Source organism: Labeo rohita, chromosome 13 (genome assembly GCF_022985175.1).
Source record: "Labeo rohita strain BAU-BD-2019 chromosome 13, IGBB_LRoh.1.0, whole genome shotgun sequence".
Lineage (NCBI taxonomy): Eukaryota > Metazoa > Chordata > Actinopteri > Cypriniformes > Cyprinidae > Labeo > Labeo rohita.
This window is the reverse complement of record NC_066881.1, coordinates 30,513,868-30,523,741: the sequence shown is the minus strand read 5'-3', so window position 1 is coordinate 30,523,741 and position 9,874 is coordinate 30,513,868. Positions and strand designations below refer to the sequence as shown.

At 32.7% G+C, this 9,874-nt stretch overlaps 1 long non-coding RNA gene across 1 annotated transcript; it reads left to right on the top strand.

The window, feature by feature from the left end:
* Positions 1 to 3,329: 3,329 nt before the first annotated feature.
* On the top strand, positions 3,330 to 4,255 carry LOC127175062 (uncharacterized). Its single transcript, XR_007828937.1, has 3 exons — positions 3,330 to 3,533; positions 3,917 to 4,019; positions 4,092 to 4,255. It is a non-coding gene; the product is annotated as an uncharacterized LOC127175062 (long non-coding RNA).
* The last annotated feature ends 5,619 nt before the right edge of the window (positions 4,256 to 9,874 follow it).

The following is a 9,874-nucleotide window of genomic DNA, read 5'->3' as shown; positions in this document are numbered from 1 at the left end:
AGAAGACAAAATAAGTTAAATTTTCCCTGATCTTCAAATTCAAAAAGTAATGTTTTTTTTCCCTTCTGGTGCATCAGTGAGTGTTTGAACCTTCTGTAATAGTAATAAAAGATGGATCTCAAAATCATCCAGTCATTGTTGGAAAGGGTTCAAACACACAAAAATGCTAGAAAACCAAAGAATTTGTGGGACCTGGAGGACTTTTCTGAAGAATAGCAGGCAGCACTGTTCAGGACAAACAAGGGACTCATGAACAACTATCACTAAACAAAAAAAAAAAAAAAAACTAAAAAAAAAAAACAACACACACACAGCTGTGGCTCATTTAGGCACCAACACAGTATTAAAAATCAAGAGGGTGTAAACTTTTGAACAGGGTCATTTTTAAAAATTCAGCTATTGTTTTCTCTTGTGGAGTATATGTAAATATTGTTTATGTGAAACATACTATTCATTAAACAATAACATGCATTTTGCATGATCCCTCTTATTTTGGTAAACTTGTATGCTCAGAATGAAATGCTAGGAACAGTTCACCCAAAAATAAAATAAAAAATTGCTGAAATTTTACTCACACTCAGGCCATGCAAGATGTAGCTCATTTTGTTTCTTCATCAAAACAGATCTGGAGGATTGCATGCTCACCAATGGATCCTCTGCGGTGAATGGGTGCTGTCAGAACGAGAGTCCAAACAGCTGATAAAAAAACAAAACAAAAAAAACATAATAATAATCCAGAAGTAATCCACACCACTCCAGTCCATAGATTAACATCTTGTGACGTGAAAAGCTGCATGTTTGTAAAAAACAAATCAATCCTTAAGGCATTTTAACTTTAAACCATCACTTCTGGCCAAAATACAAGTCCATAGAGCATAACAACGTTTTCTCTCATTCTGATGGCACCTATTCACTGAAGAGAATGGCCAGAGTGGGCAACTGATGTAATGCTTAATTTCTCCAAAATTTTATTTTTGGGCAAACCATTCCTGTAAGTGAAAAATACTGCATTATGCAAGAATGAACACTGTAAGCAGTAGTTTGTTGACAGCTGCCTTCATTTCCAAGCCAGGGAAATGTTAAATAACAGTGTGTTGCTGTTCATTTGCCAAACTGTAAATGGAGGGTCAATTTATACACACACATACATGTACATACATATATTGTTTACAAACTAATTTCCTGAAAAATGTAGCATGGTTTCCATAAAACAAATTAAGCAGCACAACTGTCTTCAATATTGCTAATAATGTTTCTTGAACACTCATGACATTAGAGTAATTTCTGTAAAAGCAATAATGCAGATAGAAGCATTTATTGTGTGGAACCCATAAAACTTTATTTCATTTTCCTCTGAATTATAAATGTACTGCAATCTCGAAGATGAGTCTTCTGAATGTTTAAAAGTAAAGGCAGGAATATCCAGGTATTTATTCATCTTTAAATACTGCATGCATTAACATTCTGCTCTCAAACTTCACTGATGAGAAAAACAGCACCATAAACATGCCAATTATAACATGATGTGATGAAGATCATGTTTGTGATTGAATCCTTGCTGCGTCTGGCTTCTGCTCATGCAGAGTTATAGAAGTGGCCGGTCTTTAGTATAATTTCTTAAATAGGTCATTCCGGACACCTCCCTCATGATAAAAGGTTAAACTGTATGTCCATTTAAAACGGCCCAATCAGAATAGTTTATGAGGGCACCTTGGCCCTTAATAAAATGCTAAGAGGGATTGAGGACATCTCCAGCCAGTGTGGAAATGAGCCAAAGCTTTCATTAAGAAACAACCACCATATTTTGCTCCCTTCAGCCTAACACTGTCATTTTATGTCATGTCATTGATTATGATTTTTTTTTTTTATCCATTTCTAAAGCTAGCATTAACAGTGATTACAGAAAGCATTTCTTCAGATGCAACAGAGAATGTTCTGTCCTCATGCAAAGTGACTTATAAGACACTAACAAACATAAGGGAAATCAAAATGAATCTGAATTCTCCCCACAACAGCTGGAGAAAGTTAATAAAAGGATAATGTACAGTCAGACAGTCGTTATGGCAAAATAAATCTCTATAGGATATGTATGACTCTGACGCAGGTCTAAAAGGGGTGGATTTTGCAATGAATGCCCAGGTGAAAAAGACGTAGTATTAAATGTATTAAAAATGTATTTGAAATTCAAATAGTGTGTTTTTAATACATTTGTATTACCAACGTGCTTATTTGAAGTGCATTAAAAATATACTAAATCGCATTTAAGCATATTTACAGAAAGTATAATTGTAGTACTTTGGTAATAAATATATGCTTAATTACACTTTTAATAAATGTGCTAAAATGAAGTACAATTCAAATACATTTCTAATAAGTATAATAAAAGTACATTGGTAATAAATATATGATTAATTACACTTGTAAGAAATGTGCTAAACACAAATATATTGTAGATATATTTCTAGAAAGTATATTAGAAGTACTTTGATAATAAATATATGCTTAATTACACTTTTAAGAAATGTGCTAAACACAAAGATATTGTGAATATATTTATCGAAAGTATACTAGAAGTACTTTTGTAACAAATACATGCTTAATTACACTTTTACGGAATATGCAGAAATAAATGCACATTAAATATATTTACAGAAAGTATACTAAAAATACTTTGGTAGTAAATATATGCTTAATTACACTTTTAAAATTATGCTAAAACAACAGCATACTTTTGTTAAACTTTTGGTGCACCTACAGAAAACATACTTAATGTACTCTTATTTAATGTATACATTATGTGTATTGTGTTGGCAGTATATGTAACTTGCAAGGCCTACTGCAATTTATATTAAATATTTATGTAATGAACATTACACTGCTTTTCAAAGATTTTTTTGATAAACATTTGTAACATTTGATATATTTTATAAAAACAGTAATACATACATTATATGAATATGCAATTGCATTCTTATGTGTAGTTTTTGGAATCTTATTATCTTGTAAGTGCAGGTAAGATTTGTATGTCTTCATTACTTCGTCACTTCAGTGCCACATTTCATCCGAAGGTCAGGCGACAGAAATAATAATAATGATTGTATCATCAGTACTTAAATATATTTATTTATTTATTTATTTATTTATTTATTGTTTGTTTGTTTGTTTGTTTGTTTGTAGCAGTGCATTCAGTTTGACCAATCACAGCCAATTCCTTGCAGTTCAATTTGGCCAATCAGAAACAAGCTATACAATTTGCAGGCAATTGTCCAATCACAGATTTTAAGGAGATGAGAACAAGTTGAGCGGGCAACGGATACGATATTTCAACGGAAATCATGTCGTTTCCTAGCTATGCTTTGTTTTATTTCCCTGACTCGGACATAGTGGACAGCACCGATATCATTTTAAGAGAACACAGACGAGCAGAGTACCAGTCAGCTCCCGCGAACAACTCAGAATAGAGGTGCGCCTGACAAGTCGCGGCCGACATGGACAGAGCAAGATACTGACAGCAAAAATACTACTACTTGGTGGTAAGTTAAGTTTATTATTGTTACCTATTAGCGACCAGCTTTAAGATAACATTTTGGGTGCATAAACTACTTTTCCACGTGGACAGTGTGCATATCTCAATGTTAGTACGTGGACTAACAGCAACAGCTACGTTGACGTTAACAGCAACACTTATTAACGTTAGGTCTAGAAACTTCTGATGCTTATTCTATAAAGTGACTTTTCCTGTTTGATTCAAGTATAAAAGCATTGTCTGTTGTCTTTACTCATAAAAAGAGTAAACTTACTATAGGTAGATCAACCAGTTACCATCAAATCAAATAACTGTACACTGTGAAATTAAATGAAATGGTGTGTGTGTGTGTGTGTGTGTGTGTGTGTGTGTGTGTGTGTGTAATTGCAGATGTTTACAAAGACTTAATCATGAAGAGAGATGCTTTTAAGAGAGGAGAAGACATCTGGAAGACCACTGCAGAGAAAGGGAAAAAACACCTGAAGCCATAAAGGTTTTAGATTTTTTTTATTTATTTATTTTTATTTTTATTGGTGAAATGTTAATTTTAGTGTGTTGCTTTTAGAGTGCAAGTACATCTCAAAGTGCAGCTGATGCTGTAATGGGAGACAAACTTAAAAGAGACCTCCAGAACCTGCAAAGACAGAAAGCACCTGTAACCTCTACTCCAATGTCAGGTGACTCAGATAACACTGACACTGACCTGTTTGAAAATACAGAGCAGAGACAATCAAGGAAAAGAGTAAGCAGTGTTTGCATTTCATATAAAATAATTAGTTTTTTTTTATATGACTTATGGTTGGCTGCCACTTAATCTCAGAAGAAGATTCATAAAGCATGTTCTGTTTCAGGTGTCCAACTGGTTCCTTCAGTAGACTGAAATATGTAAAAGTATATTTTAGTAAGACTTGTTAATGTAGATTTTGGTAAGATCTACCCAATTTTGAATCCTTTTGCCAAACTAACTGGGTATTTTAGAGTCGTTGTTGGTTATGTACACATCCATCCATAGAAAAAAAATGAGTGACCATCTATACAACCATATGACTGTACTTTGGGGCAACATATATATGTGAAAATATCAAAAATATATTTACAAGCATTTATTAAAAAAATGTAAATGGATGCTGATGAAAAGCTGAATTTTTATCAGCTGTTACTCCAGTCTTAAGTGTCACATGATCCTTCAGAAATCATTCTAATATGCGGATTTATTATCAGAATGATCAATGTTGGATAATATCAACAGCTGTGCTGCCAAATATTTTTTGGAACCTGTGATTTTTTTTTCAGGATTCTTTCATGAATAACAAGTTTAAAAAGTACAGTGTTTATTCAAAATATAAATATTTTATAACAATGTAAATTATTTATTATTAACTTTTAATAAACTTTTAATTATTAACTTAATACATCCTTGGTGAATAAAAGTATTAATAGTAATTAATTATCTATATTAGAGTATTTTTGTCTTTGATAGGGTACCACAGCCAGTATGGAAAGGAAAAGTCATCTTGGTGACTCTTTATTAACAGCTATGTCAATATAAGGCAATGTAACCTTTTTTAGCCACATTACCATTATGGTATATGATCGTTTGTTATATTTATAAATGTAACAAAACCTTATTAGCCGTAACCAACTTGCCATTATCCTTAGAAATTCCTGTCTTTGCACAACAAAAGTTTTAAAGTTACAGCAATGCTTCTTTAGAAAATACATTTTATTGAATCAATAGACCTTGATTAACTAAAAATGAAGAACTCAAATGTGTGTTGTTTTTTTTTATTTATTTTTGTCTTGTAGAGCTTCCTGGGATTGTATCATCTCTCAAAGATGTCCTAGAGTCCATGAAAAGAGGCCCATACAGCTCAAGATCAAGTTCCAGTGAGCTGTCTCTTGCTGAATCCTCAGAAATGGTTAGGAAAAAGTTATGATAATAAATTCATGACTGTAATAATTATTTTGTGTTTTTGTATATGCTTAACCATATAGAAAATCCATTAGCATAGTCATTATGTGAGAATGGTGGACATTCGCTGCTTTCCAGCATAGACCAAGCTTATCAAGAAAGGGTACTGTTGCCAGTGAAAACACAAGCCGGATCAGGGTTTACAGTCCTGAATTGTACTGTAATTTGCTGAAATTTTTACAGTTTCTTTTTCCCCTTTCACAGACACTGTGATAAAAGAGTTCCCAAAGACGACAGTGTCTGAGGTGCGGGCCCTCATTTGGAGGAAGTGCAACAACGAGTCAACCTCAAAGAACAGTCACTCTCCACTGGAAGGATGAAGAAGATGTGATTGAGTTACAGTTCTTGGTTAACTGTTTGGCTATTGCTAGTTTGTTAAAAATGCATTTGTTTGTTTTCAGTGGCTCCATATGTGGTTCAATTGTTTGATGAAATTGCTAGTTTCCTACAAATGCTTTATGATTTATTTTTTATTATTCTTATTTTGTGTTAAATGGAGCTCTGCAGATCACTTATCTTTATTTTTGAGAACATATTTTGGCTAAAAAAATGTCAAATTAAATAAAAGTTTTGTACTTTTAAAAATGTGTATTTGATACTGTCTTTACAGAAACAGTAGTTTGCATTATATTTGTAATATATTAAACTTTTGTTATAAAAAGTATATTTTTAATATTAAAAAAAATGTATTATTGGCACACTAAATGGGTTTTTTAAATGTATATTTTTAATATATTAAACCTATATTTCTGGCATATTAAATGAAAAATATATTATGAAATATATTTTTAATATATTAATAGTGAATTCTTCAGTGTTATGAAAATACATTATAAATGACCTAATGTTAATATACTGTAAATGCATTAATTATTAGCTTAAAATAACTTTGTAATGTACTTCTAGTACAACATTTAAGTGTACTCTAAATAAAATTAAGGGTAGTATAGTTAAAATACACTAAATGTACTTGAAGTGGGTCCATTTTAACACAATTTTAATACATTAAATATATTGCAAATAGATTAAAATTGATCTTAAACATATCTTGAAATGCACTTAATATACTTAAAGTTGTTTCAAAATAATACATTTAATATGTACTTAGTATAGTGCAATTTAAATATATTAAGTATGTCCAAAAAAGCACAATGTAAATATATTTCTTTTTCACCTGGGTGACCACAATAACTGACTAACCAACCAATCTAATCAACCAAACCGACAAACTTAGCATCAGGGAAATGTTGGGTATGAATATTCTATGCATGTTATTTCAAAACATAAATGCTTACAGCACAGTTAACTGAATGAACCTACGCCACAGAGGTGAAAACGTGTTACACTGGAGTGCTTCAGATCCATGTTACATTAACTGCATGAGTGCTTCATTAATTTGTCTGTACCTCTTGGGCTCCTCAGACAGTGAGCATGAGGCAAAAAGAGAGAGAGTGCAGAAAAAAGTACTCAGTGAAGTGAAAAAACTAGGGATGTAACAGACTTCAGAGCATGTTTAGCACAGTAACACCTCTAAAGGGCAGACACCGGTCTCTGGTCACGACACACACTCGTACAAATAAACACACTTACTCTCTCACAGACATGCACGCACACACAAATCTTCCAGACAAGATTCCACTCTGCACCACAGCCATTTGTTCTCCTATTCATATTTAATGCAGTTGAGAGGCAGTTCAGGTCAGCTTCTAAACACATGTCCAGTAATATTAGCTCTATTCCAAAACCGAGAGACCTTGTAATGCAGCATAAAAAATGTATTTTATGAATAATATTTTGAAGACACAACATTGTGGACACCATCGTGGTGCTATAAATATATAATTATATCTCAGCTGCCATTTAAATAGGAGCTGAACTGTGCCTTAATTTTGTATGAAAGAAAACTAATATAATTAATAATAATAATACAATATAAGAAATACAAGTAGAACAAATATATTATATTACATTAAATGCAATAAAACATTTTATTTTTATTTAGTTTACCATGATTACAATAACTAAAAATAAAGTGAAAACAGAAAAAAAAAAAAAAAAAAAAAAAAATTCTAATTCAAAATATTAACAGAAACTAATTTCTCAGTGGTACTTAACACTGCAGTATTATATAAAATATTTCCTTTATGGAAAACAAACTTTCATAAATAATTTAAGGCATAATGCATTTAACTTGTGAATTTCTTAACTTCTGAACTTTATTACAGACAAAAGGAAAGATGAATTATGAAAAGTGACTCTAAACACACACATATGCAATACTGTTCAAAAGTTTGGTATCAGTAAGGCTTGTAATGTTTTTAAAAGAAGTCTCTTATGCTCATCAAGGCTGCAAAAAAAAAACAAAAACAAAAAAAAACTGTAATATTGCAAAACGTTATTACAATATATAATAATGGTTTCTATTTTAATATACTTTAAAATATAATTTTTTCCAGGGATGCAAAGCTGAATTTTTTTTAATCAGCCATTACTCCAGTATTAAGTCCTTCAGAAATCATTGTGATTTGTGGTGATTTGTTATTAGAATTATCTATGTTGGCAAAAGAGGTGCTGCCAGATATTTTTTTGGAACCCTTGATATTTTTTCAGTATTCTTTGATGAACAAAAAGTTAAAAAGAACAGCATTTATTCAAAATGAAAATCTTTTCTGACAATATAAGTCTTTGCTATCAAAAAGTATTCATTTCTTTCAAAAACAAAAAATAAAAGTTTACTGACCCCAAACTTTTGAATGGTAGTGTATATTGTTAGAAAAGCTTTCTATTTTAAATAAATGCTGTTCTTTTTAACTTTTTATTCATCAAAATTCATCCTGAAAAAAACTATCACAGGCTATGTAAAGACAGTTCTGTTCAGATAGGCTGCCATGTCAATTACAGCAGTTCCCATGATACTGCTGACTCTAAGGTCATCTTGCCTTGATGGAGACATTAAACACAGTTTCTTCTGTCTAATGAAGGGGGGGTGACAACTCGCCTCTGCGCGGCTATCGCCGTTGCTGTTTTCTCCACCTTTGATTTTCTTTCTATTACTCTCTGTTCATTCCACATTAATTATCTCGCGTGATAACAAGAGCATCTGCAGCAATGGCTTCTGCCTCTCCATCTTAATGAGCAATCAAAACATCGTCTGCCACGTTGCGATGTTTAATTGTTGCGGGTATGCGCAAGTTTTTGAAGTGCCTCTCAGGGTGAAAAAAAAAAAGCTCAGAGAATGAGGGACCAATATGGATGGACCCATATGCCGTATACAGTCTTCCTGTACAACTGTGTCACACATTCAGGGAAAAATCTTCTCTAACAGACATTATAAAAGCAGACATCTTGTTAGTAATGTACCCTGGGCATAGAAACTACATGACGTCTTTGTTTTGGCACAATCAAAAAGCATTACAATGTAAAATATGAGCCATTTGAATTTGTATACTACAATTACCACCACTTTATCTGTGATTTGAATGAAGTAACACAGATGCACACAGACTCCTCCAGAGGCCTGGCGCTGTGCTTATCGGTCGTCTCTTTCCCTCTCGTTTTCTCACCATGACGACCGCCGGAATCAGACTCCCCGTCTGGCCAATAGGAGATACAGTGCTGATGAGATCAGTAGTGGCCAATTTGGTCAGGGTCAACACTCATTGCAGCCCATTTAATTTTAATTGGTCTAAAATGTAATCCATTTCGTAACGTCAAATCCAATGTTTGTCATCTCTCTCTTTCGCACTGGAAAAAGGCAAATGGCTTTCGTGGCCGACGTGCTGTCCGACTGATTTATTGCATTATATTCAGAAGTGTGTTTGCTGTTTGAGATATTGTTAATTGGTGGCGTCTGATAAATACAGTGAAGAGGTTGGGAAGTAAGCGCTCTCAGAGTTATGGTAATTAAGCCCCCTGGCCTCTTAATAATGTAAGAGAGATTGCTTAGAGCGTGAGTGGAAAGAGATGATTATTGGTTAGGTAAGTGATTCTTTTCTTGTTATTAATTATTTCCTTTGTGTTGCGCTAAATAGCAATCACACAAAAGGGCACAAAATGGTGCTACGGCAAATATCAATATTGTCATTAGTCATGCATAGAGTTTGTTGAGGAGAGGCGCGTTAACGCTTTTCTAAATGATCAGACTTACAATAAAACGAGTGAAAGAAAATCTCCACTGAAATAGGAGGATTTAAACCATATCTAGAGACTAGACACAAAACCTCAAAAAAACCCTAATCACAGTTATAAAAAAAATATTAGACTGAACATTTTTATAATTACAAACAATAATTACACTTTTTTTATAACTTAAGAAGTTTTATGCAACTTGTTAGGGGTTCATATGCATAGCGCTGAAACCCTATTGTAGTTTGTTA